Consider the following 27,491-nt stretch of genomic DNA (forward strand, 5'->3'; position numbering starts at 1 on the left):
GTTATTTTTCCATATGGTGGCCTGGGTAAGTGCATTTTCCTTAGAAAATTCATTCCTAATTCACGGATATTGTATAATTTTTGTGACAAGCTTTTTATTTTTATTTTTTAAAAGATTTTATTTATTTGAGAGAGAGGGGGAGAGCACAAGCAGGGGGAGGGCCAGAGGGAGAGCAAGAAGCAGACTCCCTGCTGAGCAGGGAGCCAGATAAGGGTCTGGATCCCAGGACCCCAGGATCCTGACCTGAGCCAAAGGCAGATGCTTCCAACTGAGCCACCCAGGTGCCCCATGTGATAAGCTTTAAAAAAAAAAAAATCTCAGTAAGAGAAAAAATGTACATTGTTTCATGATCATTAAGCAAAACAAAACATTCAGGAAGAAAGCACTTCCCTATACTATATACAAAAAAAAAAAAAAAAAAAGGATATGGGGTGCCTGGGTGGCTCAATCAGTTAAGCAGCTGCCTTCGGCTCAGGTCATGATCCCGGGGTCTTGGGATCCAGCTCCGCTTTGGGCTCCCTGATCAGCTGGTAGCCTGCTTGTCCCTTTACCTGCTGCTCCCCCTGCTTCTGCACTCCCTCCTCCCTCTCTCCCCCTCTGTCAAATAGATAAATACAATGTTTTAAAAAATTATTAAAAAAAAAAAAGAATGTGTTCCCTAGGGCACCTGAGTAGCTCAGTCAGTTAAACAATTAAGCGTCTGAGGTTCTGGGATTGAGCCCCTGCTCGTGGAGATCCTGCTTCTTCTGCTCCCTCTACCCCTCCCCTATTCATGTGCGCAAGCAGCCCGCGAGCTCTCTGTCGCTCTATCTCAAATAAATAAATAAAATCTTTTAAAAAAGAATGTGTTTCCTATATTACCATAGTGAGACAAAAAATATGCCCACATCCTAATCCCCAGAATCTGTAACTAAGTAGCAAAAGATGTGATTAAATGAAAGATTTTAAGAGGAGGTTCTTATTCTGGATTATCTGGGTGATCTCTGAATGCAATCACCTTGTGAAAGAGAGAAAGAGACACAGAAGGAGTTTACAGACACAAAGAGAGGAAGGCAATGTGAGGTTGGAACAGTGGGAGATGCTGCTGAGGAATGCCAATAGCCATAATTAGAAGCTGGAGGAGTCAAGGAAGAGATTGTCTCCTAGAGCCTCCAGAGGGAGTGTGGCTCTGCCAACACTTTGATTTTGAACCTCCATTCTCCAGAACTCTGAGAGATAACTTCTCATTGTTTTAAGACACCCAGTTTGGGGTGCCTGGGTGGCTCAGTTGTTAAGCATCTGCCTCCAGCTCAGGTCATGATCCCAGGGTCCTGGGATGGAGCCCCACATCAGACTCCCTGCTCAGCAGGGAGCCTGCTCCTCCCTCTCCCACTCCCCCTGTTTGTGCTCCCTCTCTCGCTGTGTCTTCCCCATCAAATAAATAAATAAAATCTTTAAAAAAAAATAAAGATACCCAGTTTATGATAATTTGTTATGGCAGCTCTAGAAAACTAATAGTTATCCTTACACAACCTTGTTTTCTCTTTGCCTTCAACATGAGTTTCATGTTCCCCATGGAGTTTCCAATTATTGAGGTACTGTCTGAAGGAGGAGCATAAGATGGTGAGCTCACAAAGGAAAGCAGAAGAGCCAGCAGTCTTATGCGCCAACATTGTACCATACTTGGTTATAGCTATGCAATATATGCACATTAATGATTACTGAGGGCTTGAAGATACCATAAACTTCAGTTCAAGTTTTGTCTTTGACCATTTGATTCTCTTCAAGGAGAATCAAGTCACGGGGTTAAGAATGGATCCATGAAATTTAGTTTTATACATTTATTTCTGCTTCATTCCTTTAAATTAGAGCAAGTGATGATCTGGAGAAGTTTCTCCTGCCTCAACAGAGGTGGTAATGGAGGAGGAGGTCCTTGTACAAAGAGGACCATGGTGGTGATGATGGTTTATCAGTTATTCCAGGTAAAGGAATTGGAAGACAAGGAACAACTCCTCCGGGTAGAAGTGGCACTGGTAGAAATGATGGTGGGCATGGCTCTCTATCTGCCTATAGAGATAGTAAAAGAGGTCCTGAAATCTATTAGTAACTTGACCGCCAGTGTTCCTGTAATAGAAATAATCTAATGTTAAAATGCTCGCAGTAAAATAAGCAATAGACATTTGTGGGTTTTTTAGAGTTGATATACTACTTATTAATTTATCAATCTTCAAGGACTTAGTACATGCAAAAGACCAGTACAGATATTTATTTTTTTTAAAGATTTTATTTATTTATTTGACAGAGAGAGATCACAAGCAGGCAGAGAGGCAGGCAGAGAGAGAGGAGGAAGCAGGCTCCCTGCTGAGCAGAGAGCCCGATGCGGGGCTCGATCCCAGGACCCTGAGATCATGACCTGAGCCGAAGGCAGCGGCTTAACCCACTGAGCCACCCAGGCGCCCCAGACCAGTACAGATATTTAATAAGCATTTTTAACTCTACACAATTAGGGTCCTTCTGCTAACACTCTAATGCTAGAAGAGTTGGCATCCTCATCAAAAGCTTTCTGAAATAATGAAAAATTAGATTTTATGATGAGTGTATGCAAAGAAGAAGTATTCTATCTGGCCTGGGCATGTTAGACTAGTTTGTTCAAATGTGGATAATATGAGGTTATGGTTTGATCCCCCTGGGAGCTAATTGGCTTTACACAAAGAGTCTGTCTCAGAATGCCAATGATCTAGCTATCTTATAATAACATAAGCAACATTCATTTGTATAGTAATATATGCTTATCAAAGTTTTTGTATCTATTATCTCCTTTGAGCCTTATTATAACCTTATAATATAGGTAGGGCAAGTAGTTTTATCTTACTGCTTATAGATGAGACTCCAAGACTCCAAAAGCCTAAGTGATTGGACAAAGGTCTCAAATACAGTGTGAAACATGGTTAGGACTTGAATGCAGTTCTTTACACACCTAGTTTGGCTCCCTCTCTATTAAAGCAGACTACCTTCTCATGCCCGCAAGTCATTTGTCACAAGCTGAAGACAGAACCCAGGTGAATGCCCTAATTTGGAGAGTGAAAAAAGGGAGCGTAACCAACTTCTTAGAGAAAAAAAAAAAAGTAAAGTAGGATAGGATAAAAAACTGTCAACTATTACTGATACAGTAAAGCAAAGTGAGGATAAGAAAAGACCACCAGACTGGGTCATTTGGAGTTCACTGTTGAGTTTTTTTGTGAGTTTTCAGTAAAATGGTAGAAACAGACCAATTCAAGCAACAAACATCTGTTGAGGATCCTCTATATTAAGATACAATCTTCACATTCTGAATATTCCCTCCAAATATGAGCTGTCTTGAGGAGAGTACTTAATCAGTTGTAAAGTGTAGACCACCTAATAAAGATTTTAAGTATGAGAACTTTTCTCAAAGAGAAGGTAAGTGGGAATATAAAGTTGACAGGTTTTGAAATGAAGGTAGTCAAGATTATAGAGGTCTACAAAAGCTTTGGGGATCATTCAATACTTAAAGATTTTCTTCAGGACAGGAAATGTGGTCCTGATGGTTAATTTTACGTGTCAACATGACTGGGCAATAGGGTGCCCAGATATATCTGGCTAACCATTATTCTGGGTGTTTCTGCAAGGGTGTTATTAGATGAGATTAACATTTGAATTGGTAAATTGAGTAGCACAGATTGCTATCCCTAATGGGGGCAGGCCTCATCTAATCAATTAAAGGCCTAAATGTAACAAAAGTGCTAGTCTTCCAATCAGTGAAAAAGAATTTTTACTGCCTAACTGCCTTTGAACTGGGACACTGGCACTTTTCCTGTATTAGGACTCAAACTCAAAACACTGGCTCTTCCCGGGTTTCAATCATGCTGGCCTTCCAACCAGAACACCATTGTTTTTCATGATTCTAAGACATTTCTGATCAGATTAGATCTAAACCAATGGCTCTCCTATGCCTGCAGCTTGCCAACTCACCTTGTAGGTCTTACGACTTGGAGCTACCATAATCATGTGAGTCACTTCGTTACTCGGTATTATGTATATTATATTAAGTTATATGTTATGTATGTTATAAAGTACATACATATACATATTTATATAAAATATATGCATGTGTACATTTAAATGTGTTATATATCATATATAAAACATAGTCATATTTACATATGAATATATTATGTCTATATAACATATATACATGTATATATGTATGTATGATATATACATAAAATCTCTGTCCTGCTGGTTCTGTATCTCTAGAACCCAGAGTCATATAAAAATGGATGCAATTTTTCAAATTAGAATGATAAATTTTCTCTCAAAAGTAATTTTGTTTGTATAATATATTCTATCACAAAATATGTAGGGAAGCTTAGGAAACCAATGTTGTAAGGGCGCCTGGGTGGCTCAGTCATTAAGCATCTGCCTTCAGCTCAGGTCATCATCCTCGGTTCCTGGGATCAAGCACCACATCTGGCTCCCTGCTCAGCGGGAAGCCTGCTTCTCTCTCTCTCACTCCCCCTGCTTGTGTTTCCTCTCTCACCGTGTCTCTCTGTGTCAAATAAATAGATAAAATCTTCAAAAAAATTTTTTAAAAAAGAAACTAACGTTTTAGTCTTTTCCACACATGGAAATGATTTGCCTTGGGAAATCAAATGTGTAGAGTTATTTAAACTAAAATTTTAATTTATGAGAAAATCTGTTTCTGGTCAAATTTTCCTTCTATTTAACTAGATACTTTCCAAATTAGAACTCATCTTGCAATGATACAATATATATGTAGTTTCATTACCTGCATTTGATTTTTCTGGAATTCCGTCTTAAGCTCTTTGATCTTTTCTTCTGGCATCTTGTTTTAAGCTCAGGTTGAGGTGCTGACTTCTTCATTTGTCTACAGTGATCATCACCACAAATGCACACTTAATAATATAGCGTCCAGAAACCTTTAAACAATATTATGTATTAAATAAATGGAACACCCTTTGCTTCTTTAATTCCTGGGCCTTCACTTGTGACTATTCATGACAATTAAATCCCCTTCTGTGGGGATGGACCTAGTGCTGCTGGTGGTAGTGGTGGTAATGATGAACTCTGCTTTAACCAAGGCAAACAAAAGCACTTTTACTCCTGAAAAAAATACTAGAAAATATTTTTTAAAAGTGTGAGCCACATTTTTCTTCATGTATCATGGGCATTTTTTTTTGTTTTGCTATTCAAAACGAGATCTTAATAATTTCATCCTCAATGGGGAAAAACCAAGAGCTCTTCCTCTACAGTCAGGAATGAGACAGGGATGTTCACTCTCTCTGCTTTTATTCAACATAGCCCTGGAAGTCCTAGCCACACAGTCAGACAACCAAAAGAAATAAAAGGCATTCAGATTGGCAAGGAAGAAGTAAAACTTTCATTATTTGTAGATGTCATGATACTCTCTATAGAAAACCCGAAAGACTCCACCAAAAAACTGCTAGAATTGATAAGCAAATTCAATAAAGTCACAGGATACAAGATCAATGTACAGAAATCTGTTGCACTTCTATATACCACTAATGAAGGAGCAGAAAGAGAAATTAAGAAAACAATTCCATTTTCAATTGCACTCAAAACCATAAGATACCAAGAAATAAACCTAACCAAAGAGGTGAAAAATCTGTACTCTGAAAACTATAAGACACTGATGAAAGAAATTGGGAAAGACACAAAGAAATGGAAAGACATTCCATGCTCATGGATTGAAAGAACAAATATTGTTAAAATGTATCTAGTACCCAAAGCAATTTATACATTTAATGTAATCCCTATCAAAATATCATCATTTTTTCAAAGAGCTAGACGAACAATCCTAAAATTTGTACAGAACTATAAAATACCCCAAATAGCCAAAGCAATCATGAAAAAGAAAAGCAAAGCTGGAGGTATCACAATTCTGGACTTATATTACAAAATATAAGAAGTATATTATATTATATTATATTACAAGTTATATTACAAAGCTGTAGTGATCAAAACAGCATGGTGCTGGCACAAAAACAGACACATAGATCAATAGAACAGAATAGAAAACCCTGAAATGAACCCACAATTATATGGTCAATTAATCTTCAATGAAGGAGGCAAGGACATGCAATGGGAAAAGAACAGTATCTTTAACAAATGGTGCTGGGAAAACTGCACAGCAACATACAAAAGAATGAAACTGGACCACTTCTTTGCACCACATACAAATATAAATTCAAAATGGATTAAAGACTTAAATGTGAGACCTTGAAACTCTAGAAATCCTAGAAGAGAACACAGGCAGTAGCTTCTTGGACATTGGTCGTAGCAACTTCTTTCTAGATAGGACTCCTGAGGCAAGGGGAAGAAGAGCGAAAATAACTTACCCTGTTTTTTAATGTTACATACCATATATTTAAGTTAATAAATTAGAAAATGAAGTAAAAAATAAGCTGTCAGTTCAACTTCTTAAATATGTTTAATCTTGAAATGAGATCACACTTCTAGAACATTCAAGTTGATTCACATTAATACAAATTAGACTCTTTCTACTGTATCCTTAATTTCCTAGCATTTTAAAAGATGTGCTCCACCAAATCAGACAGTAAAATGATACACATCATAAAGGCATTCTCCTTGAGAGAGTAAATCAAAACACTTATATAGGGGCACCTGGCTGGCTCAGTGGTTAAGCCTCTGCCTTTGGCTCAGGTCAGGATCCCAGGGTCCCACAGTGGGCTCCCTGATCCATGGAGAGCCTGCTTCTCCCTCTCCCACTCTCCCTCCCCCTGTTTGTGTTCCTTCTCTCACTCTCTCTCTGTCAAATAAATAAAATCTTTTAAAAAATACACTTGTATAAAATGTTATGAGGGAATGTGAAAGGTTAAAATCAGTAAGCCAGAGAGATCATCTAAATGGTGGACATTCTTCTGCTGTGTTCTGCCATAGCTCCTGCCTCAGTCAAGCCTCTAAAGACCAAACAAACCTATTTAGTATGAACACTGGTTGGCCCAGCTAAAGAAGAAACACCATATTTACATCTTATTTCCCCTTTGTTGCAATGTCACCTCAAGTCATTTTAGAAGGCTATACAACAATGCTACTCCTGTTTCTAAAAGTGATATACCTTTTTGTCTGGAATTGTCTTTAGCTTAAATGGAACAATAAGTACTTTCACTGTTAATATTCATTCTCAGAGTATATTTCACCTTTAGAAATTACAAAAGGCATTCAGATCTAAGTCTGAAGGAAGAGTGGGTGAACAATCTGGATAATAATAATGGTTAGGGTCAAACCTAAAATACTACTTAGTGATTGTTTTCTCCATTCATATCTGAGTCCTGGAAAACATCCCAGAGTGAATAATCTTAATCTTTTCCAGTATCTTTAAATTTCAATCCCTCCCCAAAGACTTTGATCAATCAATGATCTGAGGCTCTATTTTTTTTTTCAAGTAATCTCCACACCCAGCGTGGGGCTTGAGCTCTTGACCCTGAGATCAAGAGTTATATGCTCTACCAACTGAGCCAACCAGGCTCATACTCTACATGAATCTTTCGCTGAAAGATGTGAGCTTGTTTGACTTCCCTACTATCCATGTTAAGATTTCTCTGAATCCAGGGGCACCTTGCTGGCTCAGTCGGAAGAGTATGGGAGTTCAAGCCCTATGCTGGGTACAGATATTACTAAAAAAAAAAAAAAAAGTTAAGATTTCTCTGAATTCACACTCCCATCCCTCTCCTAAAATCAGCTTCTCTTTGTGTGCTTCTGAGCAAGATAATGTCCACAATTTTCTTCTGTAAATGGTTCACTGCTGCATTTACAGAGAGGCATGTGATCTGTTTCTAATTTAAAGTTAACCACATGTAGAATTCAAACCACACAAGTCTAAAGTATGTGAGCAGGAAGATGCCTTCTTAGAAGTCCACTAATCTTATCTTCCACTTCTAACAATGAAGAAGCCAAGACCGAAGGAGTATGACTTACTTAAAGCCACAGCAATTAGAAGCAAAGCTGAGATCAGATCTTACTGCTTATCATTCTACAGCTGAGTTTCAGGGGTGTCAGAACTTAACAGATGGGTTAATAGTTCCATTCTCCCAGACTCATGATCTCTTGCGATCATCATAATGAACCATTACAGAGACTGAGGGTACATGGACATGGTGCTAACCAGATATGAACAGAGGAAGGTCAGTGAGAGGCTAACTTTGACAAAGGAGCATATGTGCAGAAGGACAGCACAGCATCGAAGTACAACTGAGCCAACTTACTTACCTATCAGAAGTGTGAGGTCAGCGTCTGCTCCTGGTCTAACCTTGAACTCCGGGGTCCGCAGCACACACTATAGATCACACTGTTTGGTTTCTTCTAAAACTGTGACCTGAAAAGGAAAGAAAGGATTTTTTATTATCCTTGCCACGGATACAAATCAACTTCTCTAAGTAAAGATTCTGTATGAAAAAGAGAAAAATATACCAGTCTTTTACTAGCCCTATAACAGAAACCCTTCCAGTCACCACACACCCGTGGGAGAAATAAGCCTGGACCTAGAGATGGTCTGGGCTTGATACCCTGCAAGACTTTTGTGCTGTCATCCACTGTGACCATTTCATGATTTCACGCTGTAATTTGCTGGGATTCAGGGGCCAAAGATACTGATCAGCCCCTCTGCTTATTTAAGCCACTGTCCCTGAGGTTAATGAAATACATATCCTGTTAGCCCCATATCCACAGATATAGAAATTTTCTCCATTCACTATTTAATGATTCCAATGAGGGATGAATACCCTGGCACTAGGAGGGGACAGTTTGGATTTTGTACAGCACTGTCACACTAGTAGCTGTGAACAGTCTATATAAAACTGGACTGAGGGATGCCTGGGTGGCTCAGTCAGTTAAGCATCTGCCTTTGGCTCAGGTCATGATCCCAGGGTCCTGAGATCGAGTCCCGAGTCAGGCTCCCTGCAGGGAGCCTGCTTCTCCCTCTGCCTGCCGCTCCCCCGCTTGTGCACTTTCTCTCTGACAAAGAAATAAAAAGAAATAAAATCTTAAAAAACAAAAAAGATAAAACTGCTAGTGAGATGCTAAGCAAGGAACAATTTATACGCATTTTCAAGAAAGACCCAATTTATGGAAGTATACATGCTTAGTACGCAGGGCTAGAGCTTTGATTTATTCAAAGTGGCAAAGGTCTTGAACCGTATCTTGATTACATAAACCATCCAGATAATCCTGGCCCTAAACCTGCCCGCTTGCGTGCTGCCAAAATACGACACAGCACCTGCTGCATCGAAACTGGAGGGAACACGACAATCGGTCAGGGGCGAAAGACCTAACAGAGTAACAGCAGTAAGAACTACAGGATATTCCCTCCTGTTGCAGCTCTCATCCGCAGCTCTCCCCAGGGCTCTCCCCCACCCCCTTCACCTCTTATGTCACCTATTTGTTGAGGCCTTGCTTTCCAATCTACGTAAAGGTGCAAATTCCCATGGCCTCCCCAGCCCTAACACCCCGTCCTCGGTGTGGTGATAGGACGGGTCACCATCCATCATGATATAGAGATGAGTCCCCTCTCCGGCTTGTGTGTGCTGGAAAGCTCAGACCATTATTCTTTACGATATATATATGTGTCTAATTTCTTATTTTTTCATTATCCCTCCCAGAATGTGAACCGCATGTGAGCTGGTACTTTTTTTTAAGATTTTATTTATTTATTTGACAGAGAGAGAGACAGCGAGAAAGGGAACACAAGCAAGGGGAGTGGGAGAGGGAGAAGCAGGCTTTCCACTAGGTAGAGAGCTGGATGTGGGCTCCATCCCAGGATGCAGGGATTATGATCTGAACTGAAGGCAGATGCTTAAGGGCTGAGCCACCCAGGTGCCCCTGAGCTGGGACTTTTTTGTCTCTTTCATGGCTGTATTTCAAGCACTAAGAACAGTGTCTGGCCCTTTAGTAGGTTCTCAGCAAAAAATGAAAGTCATCTTTGGCCTCATGTTCATGCCTTTCCCAGAGATGACCCTGTTAAATGTGTAGTGTGCATTTTTTCAGGATTTTCACCTCAATGTAGCTTTGAATATTTCTACAATACATTAAACAAAATTATTTGTTTCCACTCCTAGTCGGAGATACTATTTAGCTTTGTAAACATAACCAACGTTAACTCTTTAAGTTTGTTATTTTCACCCATATTTCTCAATAACATACTGAAACTATGATTTTGTTGTTCCTATTTTGTCGGTATCATGGGTGATTTCAAATAAAGCAGATGGGACAATGTCAGAAATTCCATGTATCCACCAAACAGCTTCAACAACAACAGTCAACTTAAACAATATCCAACATTTCGCTGGGTGGGGGCGGGGGGGTTGCTTTTTTTTTTTTTGCTTCAGTATTTTAAAACATATTGCAGATATATGATTTCACACATAAATCTTAAGCTATACAAACCATACACTCTACTGTAACAAACACTGTAACAGATAAGATTTTTAAAAGACCCAAATATCATCATTGCACCTAAGGAATTATAATTACAGTCAACCCTTGACCAAAATAAGTTTGAGCTACATGGGTCCTCTTACACACATATATTTTTTGAAACAGCACAGTATTGTAAATGTATTTTCTCTTCCTTATGACTTTCTTAATATAATTTTCTTTTCCCTAACTTACTTTATTGTAAGAATATAGCATATAATACATATACAAAATACGTATTTATGTTACTGGTGAGGCTTCTGATGAACAGTAGGCTACTAGTTAAGTTTTGGGGGAGTCAAAAGTTATACTTGGATTTTTGATTGCATGAGTGGATCAGTACCCCTACCTCTCCTCATTGTTCAAGGGTCAACTGTATTCCCTAATACCACATGAAAAATCCATGTCCAATATCCCTGCTTGACCTAAGTATGTCTCTCAAATTTGATTTGTTCTTATTAGGATCCAAACGAGGATCAACCACATAATTGGCCAGATTATGATGTAATCTTCTTTTCATCTATAATGTCCTCTTAACCCTTTTTGTTTGCATTTCTTTGATGAAAATACTGGACTATTTGTCCTGTAGAATTACGCATATTCTGGATTTTTCTAGAGGCATCCTTGTCCTGAATATATTCCATTATAATCAGAATATCTTGTAGTCAGATATATAGACTTGGTTAGATTCAGGCTAAATTAACTTAGCAAGAATGTTTTATACTTGATGCGTTGCACTCCTATTATATCATATCAGAACACACATGATATCTGTTTCTCACACTGCTGATGTAAAGATTGGTCAGGGGGTTCTTGGATGGCTCAGTCAGTTAAGCGTCTGCCTTCAGCTCAGATCATGATCCTGGAGTTCTGGGATAGAGCCCCACAGCAGGCTTCCTGCTCAGCAGAGAGTCTGCTTCTCTCTCTGCCCCTCCCCCTGCTCATGCTCTCTCTCACTCCGTCTCTCTCTCAAATAAATAACAGAAAGAAAGAAAGAAAGAAAGAAAAGAAAGAAAGAAATATTGGTCAGTGGGTCATAGTATTCTTACCTTGATTCATCCACATTATAAAATGTCCCATAGTTCTTTTACTTAAATTTTATTAAATTTGCACGGGCTTACTTTTTTATTATTAATATGTAATTCATCCTCTATATAATTTATCATTTTAAAGTATACAAGTCATTGTTATTTTTAAGTATGTTCACAAAACTGTGCACCCATCAACACAATTTTAGAATATTTTCATCATCCCAAAAAGAAAGTCTATACCCATTAGCAGTCAATCCCCATTCCCCCAACCCTCAGCCCCTGACAATTTCGAATTTACTTTTTTTCTCTATGGATTTACCTCTTCTGGACATTTTTTGTGAATAGGATCATGCAATATGTATTCTTTTCTGTCTGCCTTTTAAAAAGCACTGTATTTTCAAGGTTAATCCATGTTGTATCATGTATCCATTCTTCATTTCATGTAATGACGAAATATAAATCCACAGTAGGGATATAGCACACTTAGTTAAAATGTTCCTCAGTTTATGGACATTTGGGTCATTTCCCCCCTTTTAGTTTTATGAATAATGCTTCCATGAACATTCATGTACAAGTTTTTGTTTGAATATCTGTTTTCAGTTCTCCGTTATAGACAGAGGAGTGGAATTGCTGATCACGTGGTCATTCTATGTTTAACTTTTTGTGGAATTGTCAAATGGCTTTCCCAGGTATCCACACCATTTTACATCCCCACTAGCAGGGTATGTGAAATTCAGTTCTTGACATCCTCAGCGCAAATTGCTGTTTTCCTTTTTATTTTTAATATAGCCATCTTGCTAAGCAGAAGTGGTATCTCCATGTGGTTTTAAGTTTTATTTCCCCAATGACTAATGATGTTGATCATCGTGTCTTGTGTTCATTGGCATTGGCATGGAGCGACCGATGGATTTGCAGCATGAGAGCTCCATGTGTGGGAATCCATCCTGTGCAACCCTGGCTCACAATGGCAAACCGAGTAAGTCTCTTCCTATCTCAGTTCCTGACACAATGAGTAGTTACCGAATCTGTGTCTGTCCAGGGAAGGGGGACAGAAAAAAGGCTTTGGCTTGGATCTCTGTGTGGGGAAATGACCCCTACTCCCTAAAGCGAAGGACAGGAAACACAAAGAGGAATCCAGAGGGGTTAGCTGAGATCCAGAGCTCAGGGATCAGGTCAGGTAATTCCACAAGGGAAGGTGGGGGAAGCTCTTTCACTTTCCACCCTACCTGGTGGGAAAGTTGTGGCAGAGCATTAACTCCTCTCTCCACCCCTCTGGGAGTGGAAGGCAGCAGGGTTTTGCGAGATTTCCTGTGTTGACCTGAAATGCAAAAAGGCAGCTGCCAGACCAGGACAAAGCCCCTCAGGGTGCTCTTAGTCTTCCTTTCCTCCTCTCAAACAACTAGGGAATGGGGGAGAAAAATGGGCTGTGAGTCAGACCTTGAGCCCCCAGACAGCAGGTGGTCTTGAGGGACTACGCAGGTGTGAGCAGGGGTGACTTCAGTTCTCCCTTGAAATATGTCTGTATTCCTCTATTTGTGAAGATTTTTTTTAATAATAATCACGAAAGGACTGCATTTGTCAATAAGAAGAGTCAACAAAAATATCTTCACATATCAATTGTTTAGTAACCAAATAGCTGGAGGACCCATGAACCTAGGGAGCTCCTTAGACTGTTTAAAAAGATCTTTATTTGCATCCATTTCTCTGTCCTTAGATTACAACCTCCTGGGAGGATTCACGCACCAAAGTAACAGCCCTCATCTCTGAGGGGCAGCATCACCTGTTCGGTTCCTTTTCTGCTCGTCATCTACACGCGTCCCCATTATGGGAGCATTCTTTTGCAAGAGCCACATGTTCCTCCTTCAACAGGAAGGAATGAACCAAGACATCGGTCAGGCAGGAGAAACCTTCCAGTCACTGTGATTCCTTCAGACCCAGCACATCCCCATCCACCTAGGCCGTGTGGACACCACCTGCAGCAGCCCCTACCCACGTAAGAAACGCTGGCTCCCTAGCAGGTCCTTGGCAAAGGGCAGGAGGGCGGTGACGGGGCGGAAGGAGTGCCAGCTTTTCGGATCCCGACTCTCACCTGGGGAGGGAGCAATTAAAGTTTTCATAACCTCAGGCAGATGAATGATGCAAACTTGTAACAATCGTTTGGAAGTGTATTTATTTAAATTTCTTTTCTCTCTAAGCAGTTTTGCGACTGCTGAACAGTAAATTTTCGGTTTGTTGCAGCACATTCGTCGTCTTGCCGGCAGGGACCCTGCAAGGGAGGCAAACTGATTTTCCCAAGCAAAACGGCAAAACAACAGCTTTCCGCTCTGACTTTCCCAGGTCCACCTCTCTCCGCCCCTTCTTGCACCTGGGACCTTCTGAGGATGTCCCACCCCTCCCCTGGGCGGGGCCAACACCGAGGAACCCGGATTCTCAACCCTCCCCCAAGACCCCGTACCTCCAGCCCCCGCGGGCTCTGGGGGAATAGGAGGAGACGTCGACGCTGGGGGGAGGGGCTGCGGCTTACGCGGGGCCTCGAGGACGCTGCTTTACGGCAGAGATGGGCTAGGGGCGCAGTCAGACCGCCTGCCGCCGCGTGAGCGACTGGACCTCACCTGGTCTTTCCCGCTGGCCGTCGGCCTCCGCCAGGTGGGTCCCTTGGCCTTTGTCTTCTTTCCTTTCCTTTCTCGGCCGGGAGGGGACCCGGGGCTGGGGGCCGGGTTTGGGTGGCCCTTCCGGGCCCGAGGACCTTCCTTGTACCCCAGCGTGTAGGCAGCCCGTGCCCGGTGTGCGACCTGGGCCGGCGGTGGCTGGCAGCCCGGGCGGCTTGGAGGGGCAGGCGCGGGTGGCCGAGGCGGGCCGGGGTGCGGCTTTGGGGCGAGGCTGGTCGTGCGTGAGCGCCGGGATGGTACCGCCGCCTCAGTTCTGTGCCCGGGCGCAGGGAGGAGGGCGAGCGTCGTCGTAGCGCCGCTGGGGCCTCCGCGGCCGGCCAGTGGGCCTGGGAGCGTCTCCCTGTGGCTGCGGGTGGGCCCACGGATTCCAGGGTTCCTCCTTCCCCTCTCTCCCCTGCCCTTCCTCCCCATCTGCGTGGCCGCAGGAGGTTCCGCTTGGTTGGTTTGGATGGAGGGCTCCTCCGAATGTATCCTGAGAGCACTAACAACATTTCGTGTGAAGAAACGTGCTGCTTCTAGGGACGGAGGGAAAAATAGGTGTCCTTCTTGGCCGTGTTGGTCTCAATCCTCTACTCATTTCTGACAGACTTTTTTGAAAATATTGCAAGAAACCCAGTGCCTAGGAAATTATTCCGTCCTATAAATTGGTTATTTAAGTCAGAGAGGGAGACAAGCCATAAGAGACTCTTAATCATAGGAAACAAACAGGATTGCTGGAAGGGAGGGGAGTGGGGGGATAGGGTAACTCGGTAATGGACATCGAGGAGGGCACGTGATGTAAATTAAAAAATAAAATTAAATTATTTAAGTGAAACCATTGGATTTACTAATAGGTTGCAAGAGAATATGAGGAGATGTCATTCAGATTATTTTATTTTATTATTTTTTTATTTTTAAAAAAAAATTTTTTTTTTAAAGATTTTATTTATTTATTTGACAGACAGAGATCACAAGTAGGCAGAGAGGCAGGCAAAGAGAGAGGAGGAAGCAGGCTCCCCGCTGAGCAGAGAGCCCGATGCGGGGCTCGATCCCAGGACCCCTGAGATCATGACCTGAGCCGAAGGCAGAGGCTTAACCCACTGAGCCACCCAGGCGCCCCTCAGATTATTTTAAATGGACTGGTGGGACTTGTGAGACCGGGGTTGATTTTCACAAGTCTTTTGTGCTCGTCCTGATTTGTAGCTTAGCAGGGGAACTAAATTTGAAGAGGTTAAGTGACGTGAGTCTAGAAATCCAGCTTTTTTTTTTTTTTAATTTAAATTCAGTTTCATTGACATATAGTGTATTAGCTTCAGAGGTAGAATTTAGTGATTCATCAGTTGTATGTAACACCCAGTGCTCATTCCATCAAGTGCCCTCCTTAATGCCCACCACCCAGTTATCCCATCCCACTACCCACCTCCCCTCCAAGCAACCCTTAATTTGTTTCCTAGAGTTAAGAGTCTCTTATGATTTGCCTTCCTCTAAATTTTCATCTTATTTTTCTTTCCCTTCCCCTGTGTTCATCTGTTTTGTTTCATAAATTCCACATATTAGTGAAATCCTATGGTATTTGTTCTCCTCTGACTGATTTATTTTGCTTAGCATAATACCCTCTAGTGCCATTCAGGTACCTTGCAGATGGCAAGGTTTCATTCTTTTTGATGGCTGAGTAATATTCGTGTGTGTGTACACATACCATATCTTTATCCATTCATCTGTCGATGGACATCTGGGCTGTTTCCATAGCTTGGCTATTGTGGACATTGCTGTTATAAACATTGGAGTGAACATGCCCCTTCGAATCACTATGTTTGTATCTGTTTGGTAAACACCTAGTAGTGCAATTGCTGGGTCCTAGGGTAGTTCTATTTTTAACTTTTTGAGGAACCTCCGCGCTGTTTTCTAGAGTGGCTGTACCAGTTTGCATTCCCACCAACAGTGTAAGAGGGTCCTCTTTTTCTGCATCCTCACCAGCATTTGTTGTTTCCTGTGTTATTAATTTTAGCCATTCTGACAGGTGTGAGGTGGTATCTCCTTGTAGTTTTGATTTGTATCTTCCTGATGCTGAGTGATGTTGAGCATCTTTTCATGTGTCTGTTAGCCATCTGGATGTCTTCTTTAGAAAAATGTCTATTTATGTTTTCTGCCCATTTCTTAACCAGATTGGTTTTTTGGGTATTGAGTTTGATAAGGTCTTTATAGATTTTGGATACTATCCCTTTATTGTATGTCATTTGCAGATACCTTCTCCCATTCTGTGGGTTGCCTTTTAATTTTGTTGATTGTTTCTTTTACTGTGCAGAAGCTTTTTATCTTGATAAAGTCCCAATAGTTCATTTTTGCTTTTGTTTCCCTTTTCTCTGGAGACGTGTCTAGCAAGATGTTGCTGGGGCGGAGGTCAGAGAGGTTGCTGCCTGTGTTCTCCTCTAGTATTTTGATGGATTCCTGTCTCATATTTAGGTCTTTCATCCATTTTGAGTTTATTTTTGTGTATGGTATAGGAAAGGTGGTCCAGTTTCATTCTTCTTCATGTGGCTGTCCAATTTTCTTAACACCATTTGTTGAAGAGACTGTCTTTTTTCCATTAGATGTTCTTTCCTTCTTTATAGAAGATTACTTGATCATAGAGTTGAGGGTCCATTCCTGGGTTCTCTGTTCCATTCCATGGATCTCGTGTCTATTTTTGTGCCAATACCATACTGTTTTGATCACTACAGCTTTGTAATACATCTTGAATCTGGAATTGTGATGCCTCCAGCTTTGGTTTTCTTTTTCAACATTCCTCTGGCTATTTGGGGTCTTTTCTGGTTCCATATAAATTTTAGGATTGTTTGTTTCAGCTCTGTGAAAAATGTTCATGGTATTTTGATAGGGATTACATTGAATTGTAGATTGCTTTGGGTAGGTAAGACATTTTAACAATATTTGTTCTTCCAATCCATGAGCATGGAATGTTTTTCCATTTCTTTGTGTCTTCTTCAATTTCTTTCATAAGTGTTCTATAGTTTTCAGAGTACAGATCCTTTCGTGCTTTGGTTAGGTTTATTCCTAAGCATCTTACGGTTTTTGGTACAATTGTAAATGGAACCAATTCCTTGATTTCTCTTTCTTCTGCCTCATTGTTAGTGCAAAGAAAGGCAACTGACTTCTGTGCATTGATTTTATATCCTGCAACTTTGCTGAATTCCTGTATCAGTTTTAGCAATTTTTTCAGGAAATCCATTTCTGTGTGTTTAAAACTTTCAAGAGCTTGCCATTAGTTCTATGACCTTACTGTATTTCACTCATTAAATGGTTCCTACTCTGTAGCATCAGAACTCCCACAAATCCATTCTGTCAGGTTTGATTATTTATGACATATGTCACACCTTGTTCAGTCCCTAGTGAAATCTGAAAATAAAGTAGGTTATATAATTACATTTATAGAAATGAACAAAGGACAAAGTTTACCTTATACATATGTGTTTGTGTGTCACGTGCCTATCCAGATACACGTCTTCTTGGCTGTTCATGAACAAAAAAATATAGGTGGAAGGACTGTGCTGTTGATTGTATTTACTCTGAGGGAGTAGAATTTTGATGAAACTCTTTCAGACCATATTTTAACCACATCTCTGTTCTTTTTAAGGACAAAATAACAAATTATGATTTTTAAACACAATTTTTTGGAAAAGTTGATGGTTATCAAACAGCACAGATATTAATAATGAATTTTTGACCTAAAATAATTGTTTCCACCTATGCATTTAACCAAGTCCCCAAATTTTCAGGGGCTTTCCCCAAGGGATGGGGCTACTGGTGGTTTACATTTTCATCTTTTTACAGTTCTCTGTGCAATAGAAGGATTTGAAAGAAACAAACTTTTTTTTTTTTTAAGATTTTATTTGTTTATTTGAAAGACAAACATCACAAGTAGGCAGAGAAGCAGGCAGAGAGAGAGGAAGGGAAGCAGGTTCCATGCTGAGCAGAGAGCTGGGACATGGAGCTTGATCCCAGGACCCTGGGATCATGACCTGAGCTGAAGGCAGAGGCTTTAACCCACTGAGCCACCCAGGCACCCCAGAAACAAACTTATTAAAGTAGTAGTTTTAGGTAATCAAAGATAATGAAGGCTAGCATCAATATAGGTTTCTCCTGCTATCAGAAATTAAAGAACATTCCTCTGAAACCTATCCTAAGCTGAAATGGCATAAAGCCAAGAGTATCCCACATGTTCTGAAGATTTGAAAGTTTTTATGCCACATCGCTTTTAAGAAAGTCTGAGACTAGTACCTGTTTTTGCTAACTGAAGGAAATAAGAGGATTGTCGCTTTCTGGAAGAAAGCTATTATCATACTAATGTTGGTCTTCCATAAAAGCGAAGTGGTGTAACTCAGGCTTTTGGGAGGCAGGGGGTACTCAAAATACAAAATTATGTATGAAGTGAATAATTTGATGTAGACAAAAATGTCCAGAGTAAAGGCAAACACATTTGTGCTGGGTATTTCTGGATGATGGTGTATACTCGTGTTTCTTGTTACTGATACTGTGGCAAATGTTTGATCTTATTTCCACAGTTTAACAACTCATGTTAAGTTCTGCCAAGAAGATTGGATGGCATAAGATAGTAATTGAAACGTGAGGGTTAGGGATTTTCACTTGAGGGACAGCGCCCATTTTAAGTATTCAAAGAGATTGGCTCCACACTTTGTGTGAAACCATCAGCCTGTGAAATGGCATTTTGCTCTCTGCATGTATAGGACAAATCCTTACAAGAAAATAGTAAGCGATGACTTGAGACCACTTAAGACGAGCCAGATACAGGGTGCCTAGGTGGGGTCGTGTGTTAAGCATCCTATTGGTTTCAGTTCAGGTCATGATCTCTGGGTCCTGGGATGGAGCTCCACATCAGGCTCCATGCTTAGTGGGGAGTCTGCTTGAGATTCTCTCTCCGCCTCCTGTTTTCTCTCTCTAAAGTAAATAAATCTTTTTAAAAAAAAAATTTAAAGGATTTTTCTATTTATTTGACAGAGAGAGCGAGAGCAGGAACACAAGCAGGGGTAGTGGGAGAGGGAGAAGCAGGCCCCCTGCAGAGCAGGGACACCCTCCGCCCCCTGATGTGGGGCTTCATCCCAGTATCCTGGGATCACAACCTGAGCCGAAGGCAGACGCTTAATGACTGAGCCACCCATGTGCCCCCCGCTTTTTTTTTTTTTAAGATGAGCCAGATTCAACATAGGTCAAAAAATAGTTAATACATTAAAAATTAATACAATAAACTGGTATTACAGGCCCCTCAGAGGGGCAGGTCATAAGTAGAAACCCTTGATGTGTAAGAAATTGTACAACAGTGCCATTTTTGTTTAGATTTTCCTTGAGTTGGTTGGGAACCTTTTTGTATATTTAGGGTACTTTTGTATTTCTTTTCCTGTGAGCTGTTAACATCTTTTAGTATTGGGTGGTACCAAAATTATTCCTAAAGCGTCCTCTATGTTTTAGTAAGACTAGTGTGAATTGAAAATATTTTTTCCTCTTTATCATTGCTTTTCTGACTTTGATTATGAGGTTTTTTTAATATGGTAAATTTTGTCTCTTCATATATATCCATGTTTCCTTTGATGGGTTTTGAATCAAAGATCGAAAGGCTTTCCCTCCTGCACAGTTACCATGGAATCAGCCCATGCTTTCTTTTAGTAGTTGAATAATTCTGTTCATTGCACATTTAATTCTTGGATCCATATAGAGTTTATCCTGGCTTAGTGCATGAAGTGTAGAACCAAGAACGTTTTCCAAATGGGTACCACTTTGTCCCAAATATGTCTTTACCTCCACTGATTTGGGAGGCTACATTTTGTATGCTAAATTGTTTGGTTTTAAATATTTTATTTATTAGGGCACCTGGGTGGCTCAGTGGGTTAAGCCTCTGCCTTCGGCTCAGGTCATGATCTTGGGGGTCCTGGGATCAAGCCCCGCGTCCGGCTCTCTGCTCAGCGGGGAGCCTGCTTTCCCCCCACCCCAGCCTGCCTCTCTACGTACTTGTGATCTCTGTCAAATAAATAAATAAAATCTTTAAAAAAAATAAATATTTAATTTATTTATTCACTAGAGAGAGAATGAGTGTGTGCACAGGCTGGCTGGGGGGTGGGGGCTGGGCAGAGGGACAAGCCCCTTCCCTGCCCAGTGTAGAACCTGATGCGGGCTTGATCCCAGGACCCTGAGATTATGACCTGAGCAGAAGACAGATGCTTAACTGACTGAGCCAGCCAGGCGCCCTGTATGCAAAATTTTTGTCTTTGGGTCTATTTTTTTTAATTGAAGTGTCATTGACATTTAGTTTTAGGTAGGGGTGCCTTGGCTCCGTCAGAAGAGCGTGGAACTCTTGATCTTAAGAGTTGTGAGTTTGAGCCCACATTGAGTGTAGAAATTACTAAAAATAAATACACTTAAAAAATAGTTTTCGGGGCACCTGGGTGGCTAAGTTGGTTAAGCATCTGCCTTTGACTTGGGTCCTGATCCTGGGGTCCTGCAGTTGAGGCCTGCATTGGGCTCTAGGCTCAGCGGGGAGCCTGCTTCTCCCTCTCCCTCCGCCAGCTGCCCTGCCTACTTGTGCTCTCTCTCAAATAAATAAATAAGTAAAATCTTAAAAAAAAGTTTCAGGTATATAACATAGCAATTCAATTATTTACATTATGAAATTCTCACCACAATAAGTGTAGTTATCATCTGTCACATACAAAGTTACTATAGTTATTCTTGCCTATATACCCTATGCTATACTTTTCATTCCCGTAACTTATTTTATAACTGGAAGTTTGTACTTGTTAATTCCCTTCACCCTTTCACCCATTACCCCATCCTCCTCCCCTCTGGCAACCAACCATTTGTCATCTGTATTTCAAGAATGCTTGTTTTTTGTTTTGTTTTGTTTTTTAGTTTCCACATGTAAGTGAAATCATATGGTATTTGTCTTTCTCTGTCTGACTTCATTTAGTTAATACACTAAGTCCATCTGTGTTGTCGTGAATGGCAAGATTTCATTCTTTTTATGGTGAGTAATATTCCATTGTGTATATGTATACCACATTTTTATCCGTTGATCTATTAGTGGACACTTGGGTTGCTTCCATATCTTGGATATTTTAAGTAATGCTGCAGTAAACATAGGGCGCATTTATTTTTCTGCATTAGTGCTTTTCTCCTCAGGTAAATACTCAGTAGTAGAATTACTGGATTGTATGGTATTTCTATTTTTATTTTATTTTATTTTTTTAAAAGATTTTATTTATTTATTTGTCAGAGAGAGAGAGGGAGAGAGAGCGAGCTCAGGCAGACAGAGTGGCAGGCAGAGGCAGAGGGAGAAGCAGGCTCCCTGCTGAGCAAGGAGCCCGATGCGGGACTCTATCCCAGGACGCTGGGATCATGACCTGAGCTGAAGGCAGCTGCTTAACCAACTGAGCCACCCAGGCGTCCCAGGTATTTCTATTTTTAATTTTTTGAGGAACCTCCATATTTTCCATAGTGGCTGTACCAATTTACATTCATTCCCTTCAGTAGTGCATGAGGGTTCTTCTTTTTCCACATCCTCACCAACACTTGTTATTTCTTGTCTTTTTGGTACTAGCCATTCTGACTGATTTGAAGTGATATCTCATTGTAGTTTTGATTTGCATTTCTTTGATGTTAGGTGATGTTGAGCATCTTCTCATATGTCTGTTGGCCATCTGTATGTCTTTGAAAAAATAGCTGTTTGGGTCCTCTGACCATTTTTTAATAAGATTGTTTTTTTGTTATTGCATTGTATGAGTTCTTTATATATTTTGGGTATTAACCCCTTATTGGATATATGATTAGCAAATAACTTCTCCCGTTTAGTAGGTTGCTTTTTCGTCTTTTGTGGTCTCCTTTGCTGTGCAAAAGCTTTTTAGTTTGCCATTGTCCCGATTGCGTATTTTTGCTTTTGTTGCTCTTGCATTGGGATATAGATCCAGAAAAATATTGCCCCAGGCTGATGTCTTAAGAGTTTACTGCATGTGTACGTGTGTGTGTGTTTGGAGTTTTATGGTTTCAATTCTTACATTTAGATCTTTCATCCATTTTGAGTTTATTTTTGTGTGTGGTGTAAGAAAGTGGCCCATTCTGGGGTCTATTCTTGGTCTTTGTGTTCTATGTATATGGTAGAGCTAATCATCCTACCACATGGCTGTTCCTTATCAGAACTCTTCTGATATTCCTACCTGTTTATTTTGTTTTCCCTTATAAATAATGGAAAACAACAAGACCTTTTAAAGCCTTTTGGATTTTTTGTGGGATTAGAATAGATTGAGTAATTAATTGATAATGAATTAACATATTCAAGAGGTCGAATCTTTTTATTCAAGAATATAATACCTCTTTACTGTGGTTTCAGTGTGCTATTCTGTCTTTCGGGACACTTTAAAGTTTACCTCATGTAAGTTTTTCATGCTTTTGTTAGATTATTCCTAGGCATATAATCTTTAATTGTTGGTAATATAAATCACTTTATTCTGTTTAGTAATGGGATATTTGTCTATCGAATTGGGCTGAAAAAAATTTATCGATAGAGTCCTTGACTATTAAGAATTTTGTTGGGGTGCCTGGGTGGCTCAGTGGGTTAAAGCCTCTGCCTTCTGCTTGGGTCATGATCTCAAGGTCCTGGGATTGAGCCCCGCATTGGGCTCTCTGCTCAGCAGGGAGCCTGCTTCCCTTCCTGTCTCTCTGCCTACCTCTCTGCCTACTTGTGATCTGTCTGTCAAATAAATAAATAAATAAAATCTTAAAAAAAAAAAGAATTTTGTTAACCCTCCAGGTGTCAGTGACGGATATTAAATATTAAATATTTTCCATATTGGTTCTTATCAACCCTAGGAAACGTGAAAAAATTTAAAGCATAGCCTCTGGATTTTTCATCACTGGGTGGGTAAAAGTTGGCTAAAATGTTACAAATCAATTTTTCTGAAATATTTGTTTTCTCTTACCTGTAGTGTTACAAATAATTCAAATGTTATCACTATATATATGTGTGTGTGTGTATATGTGTGTGTGTGTGTGTGTGTGTGTGTGTGTGTGTGTGTGTATCATTGGAGGGTGCTGAATCCCTTGCATTTCTCCTTCTTTAACACATTTGCTGAAATTGTAAAGATTTTGAAAGTTAATGTTATGTGGGAAAGATGCTGACTGAGACCTCATGTGCTGAGCACAGGCCAACATCCTGACCCACACAATCTCATGTGGTCTCTACCCCAATACTGTGAGCATGGTGGTCTCTGTACCCTTTTAACAAGGGTTCACACTGACATGACCATAAAGTGAATCTCCCACTTGAGGTCCCAGGTATCTTTCCAAATAAGAGGATTTTGGTAATCTAACTGGAAGCCAAGGAGAGCAGGCTTGCTTGACCACTGCAGATAAGACGTGTGGGCAATAGACATTAGTCCTGTGTTAATTTGAAAAGGGCATAGACGCCCTAGTGTATCTAACGAGGTGGGCTAAGTTTAGAGTACTGTGGAGCCTGTAAACCAGAATTTAAGAGGATCAAAATAAAACTCTAAATATTTATTGCCTTTTCTTTTCAAGGCCTAGTTAAACATGATACACAGTGGCTCCCTTCAAACTACGGAATACTCAATACTAGTCATGTTCTTTAGGGTCTTTTTTACCTATTTGTGTTTTAACATTTTTTATTTATTTATTTGAGAGAAGAGAGAGACAGTGAGAGAGAGCATGAGCGAGGAGAAGGTCAGAGGGAGAAGCAGACTCCCCGTGGAGCTGGGAGCCCGATGCAGGACTCGATCCCGGGACTCCAGGATCATGACCTGAGCTGAAGGCAGTCGCTTAACCAACTGAGCCACCCAGGCGCCCCCTTATTTGTGTTTTGATTGTACATAGGCACTTATTTGCTGATGAGAGCTAATAAACTGTTTGAAAATTGGAGAATCTAGTTCAAAGGATGGCATGAAAAGGGGCTTTCTAAACCTGATTAAAGTCCAAGCTTTAGACTGATCGGTTGGTTTCTGTCTCATTGTAAACCTACTTTAGCCAAGGAAACGTGAGGAGTGGAGACAGGCATTTGTATAATCATCTGTATATACCCCTTTTACCTTTTATATTGAGCTCAATGAAGGAGACTAGCCAGTTTTGTTAGAATTGGGACATCTAATACTGGGCAGGATGCATTTAGGTAGGAGCCTCTTGGAAAACCTTTTGGCAACATTGATTCAAAAATTGAAAGTTCATCAGAATTTTGGTTCATTCTGTTGCTTCTCTGAAAATGCAGTGGGGAATTATATTCACATATAAATGAGCAGAGGAGGGCATCCAAGAGAGTATCTTTCACTCAGGATTTGTAGAGTTGAGAGGTAGAGAGGGACCAGAAGGACCCTCTAGAGGTAAATAATAGGATGTCCTGTTATTCAGCTGTGGGAGGGAATATACATGCCTGCCATAGAAAGAATGAGATGGTGGTCCTCGTGGGTCTGAATCCCTGGGAGAAGTGTGTCCTCTTTTGAGAGGAAACAAGCAGAAAGGTTCCTGAAGGGCTGAAGTTTGATGACTCTCCTTCAGTATGAAACCAGAAAGAAATATCTGGGTGGATACGTGTACACCTCTGTGTCCGTACACATGTAGACTGAGGTAGAAACAGACATTTTACTGTTCACCTAAACAGCTGTTTGCTGTCAAGCATGGGACAATCTTTTGAGGATGAAAAGGATAACATGAGATTGTGACTTGCTTTTCTTCGGAGGCCAGTGGAGGCACTGTAGAATTTTGCTTGATTTTCTCAATTGATTTGAAAGATTTCTAATAGCGTTCAGTCACATGGGGCCTCTGGAGCAATACAACAATGTGTAGATCAAGAGGAAAAAAACCAAAAAAGAAAAAAAAAACCACAAATGAAAACGTGATTTGTCTGGATATTCTCAGCCAGAACAATGTGGGGGCAGCTGGGGAATTGGAAGGTAGACGCACCAGCAGAATGCATTTCCTTCTGATTATATTGTCTTCAGACACTTTTACCTGGCCAGTGTGTTCCTTCAGTGCACAATGGAGATTATCCCCCCTTGCATCTGCCACAGTCATGAAAAGTGGATTCTAGAGGTGTACCTGACATCAGGTAAAGTCTTCATCATATGGCATGTGCCCATTGCTCAGAAACAGGACCAAAGGCTTGTGCCTTCATATGAAATGCTTCATGCTGAAACACACAAATTCTCACGAGCATACAGAAATCATATGTGTTTTGCATTAAAAACCTTCTTATGGGAAGCATTGGGAAAATGAGTATAGGCCGAGATACAAGGACAGGTGTCTTTAGAATACCATGTAGTTCCATTTCTGACCAATATATAATAATCCATATCTGAAAACTATGAACAGTCACGTAACATAAACCACATTAACAGGATTATTGTATTGCGAACTAGAGATTTACCTTACTGGACCTTTCTGGTGCCTGTGGACCAACTCCCTTTGTATCAGGCAACATGAGACCTCATGGTCAGGATGTTTTTGGAGGGGGTGGCAGATGTGGAGTGCTAAAGAAATAACAGAGATAATTTTCAGATCCACTGCTAGGGCGCCTAGATGGGGAGTCATTGCTTTTGTGTCCTGAAGGCAGTCTAAGAAGATACTACAGAGACCAGGCCTTGCAGGATGGAGCGCCAGATTTTGAGACGTTTACCCCTTTACCCTAAAGTGGCCAAGATGGTGAGCCACCTTGTGTTAGCCAGACTAAGCATAAGTTGGTGTTTTTTCCTTGGGAAAGGATGGAGGGAGTGGACTTGGGGTAGAGAGGCACATTGGCATTTCTGGTGCAGTACTGCCACCAAGAGGAAATACTTTGCAAATCCCACCAACCATGTACCATCACTTCCTGGGGGAAGAGTAACAAGGGTGAAGTAGGAAACAAGGAAGTGTGTCCCTAGGAGGTCAGGAGACCCACTAGGCAGGGGGGTAAGTATGACCCAAGACCAAATTAGGTTGGGGAAGCTCCAGAGACTGGCACTGTGATAAGGTTCATGGTCTATGAGACCGGTGGGTCTGGCACAGGAAACCAAGGCTTGGCACCCTAGTGGTGAATATGTCTGGACAGGAGTAGAGGAAGCCCTCAGAAGGAGCCGCAACCAGAAGGCTGTAGGCCTTTGGCCATGTGCCCCTTCCTTTTGGAGCGAGAGCGGGTTTGGCCTAGACAGACCAGGGCCCTGAAAGCCTCTGTTGGGCTGAGTAAAGCCCAGCCAAACACCACTGTGGGAACTGGAGGGCTGCTACCATTGGCAGTCCTAGAGACAGGGCAGTGACCTTCCTCTGTCCAGCTCAGAGATGAGATGTGGAGCCTGGCTACCTTGTGCTAAAGGGTGTGATACCCAGTGAAATCAAGCAAGGAGAGTCTAGAAGGGACTAGCCCACACCAGGAAAAAGGGGCCAGGCTGAAGGAGCCCTTTGCCTGAGTTAAAGAATCTGATCAGCAACTGTGGTGTCATTTGCTGAGGTCTCTAGGATCCAGAACTCACAGACCCATCTTTTGGCTTAGCAGAGCATTGCAGATTCCCTAGCCAGTAATTTGCAGTCTTTGGCACTCTTGGCCACCTTCTCCAAGAATCCCTGAGACTCACTTCAGTGATGAGAAGGAATGGCTTTGGCTTCCATTCGCTCTTGGATCTCTAAGGTCTCAACCCCACTCTTGCCCCTAAAGCTGGAGAATCAAGAGGTCTGAAGATGGTGCTTAAAGCTCACAGCTGTTGGGTTGAGACACCCCCCCTCCCCCATATCCATCATAGATCATCGTTTCTGTCTCTCAAAGGAACAAGGCACATACTCCTGGGCATACAGCAATTCATTTTCGGCTTCAACTGTTCTGATAGCCTACTTCTGGAAGAACCTCTGGGATAGCTCATACTCTTTGCCTATCTTTTACCTTCTGAGGAGGGTGTTCTGGGAGCAAGTTTCCAGGCTCAGCTCTTCCCTCCACATGTACTCCCTGATTTCACCCCTCCTGGAAGGGTGTTGGGAAATCCACTCTCTGCCCCTTCATTTTATACCTGTGGACTTACGTAAGCATAGCCTTTTGGGGTTGAACTTTTTCCTGAGCTCCCAGGGCCAGGTCCTGACCACATGGTCTGATTGTTCCCTGGACCAAGGTGGTCTCGGTGTATCCCTCTGGCCACCTACAGAAAATGGACCCTGTACAGGAAATCCCACGAGAGTCCCCAGACAAGAGGACCCAGGCCATATACTCATACACTGAGAGGAAAGTTGAAGAATTGGGTGCTTCTGAGCTGTGACGTTCCCAACCAGTAGTGCAGAAAACAGACCTGGGCTCTTTGGGGTCTGCCGCAGAAACGAG

At 41.3% G+C, this 27,491-nt stretch overlaps 1 long non-coding RNA gene across 3 annotated transcripts; it reads right to left on the minus strand.

Annotated features, from left to right (window-relative positions):
• Nucleotides 1-1,805: 1,805 nt before the first annotated feature.
• On the minus strand, nucleotides 1,806-8,556 carry LOC125091867 (uncharacterized). Of its 3 annotated transcripts, none has more exons than XR_007124773.1 (4): nucleotides 8,470-8,556; nucleotides 8,269-8,374; nucleotides 4,787-4,885; nucleotides 1,806-2,103 (listed from the first exon to the last, which is right to left on the minus strand). It is a non-coding gene; the product is annotated as an uncharacterized LOC125091867 (long non-coding RNA). The 3 variants fall into 3 exon arrangements; XR_007124774.1 differs by having other exon boundaries at nucleotides 8,518-8,546; XR_007124772.1 differs by having other exon boundaries at nucleotides 8,481-8,517.
• Between the last annotated feature and the right edge of the window lie 18,935 nt (nucleotides 8,557-27,491).

Source organism: Lutra lutra, chromosome X, assembly GCF_902655055.1.
Source record: "Lutra lutra chromosome X, mLutLut1.2, whole genome shotgun sequence".
NCBI classification, from domain to species: domain Eukaryota; kingdom Metazoa; phylum Chordata; class Mammalia; order Carnivora; family Mustelidae; genus Lutra; species Lutra lutra.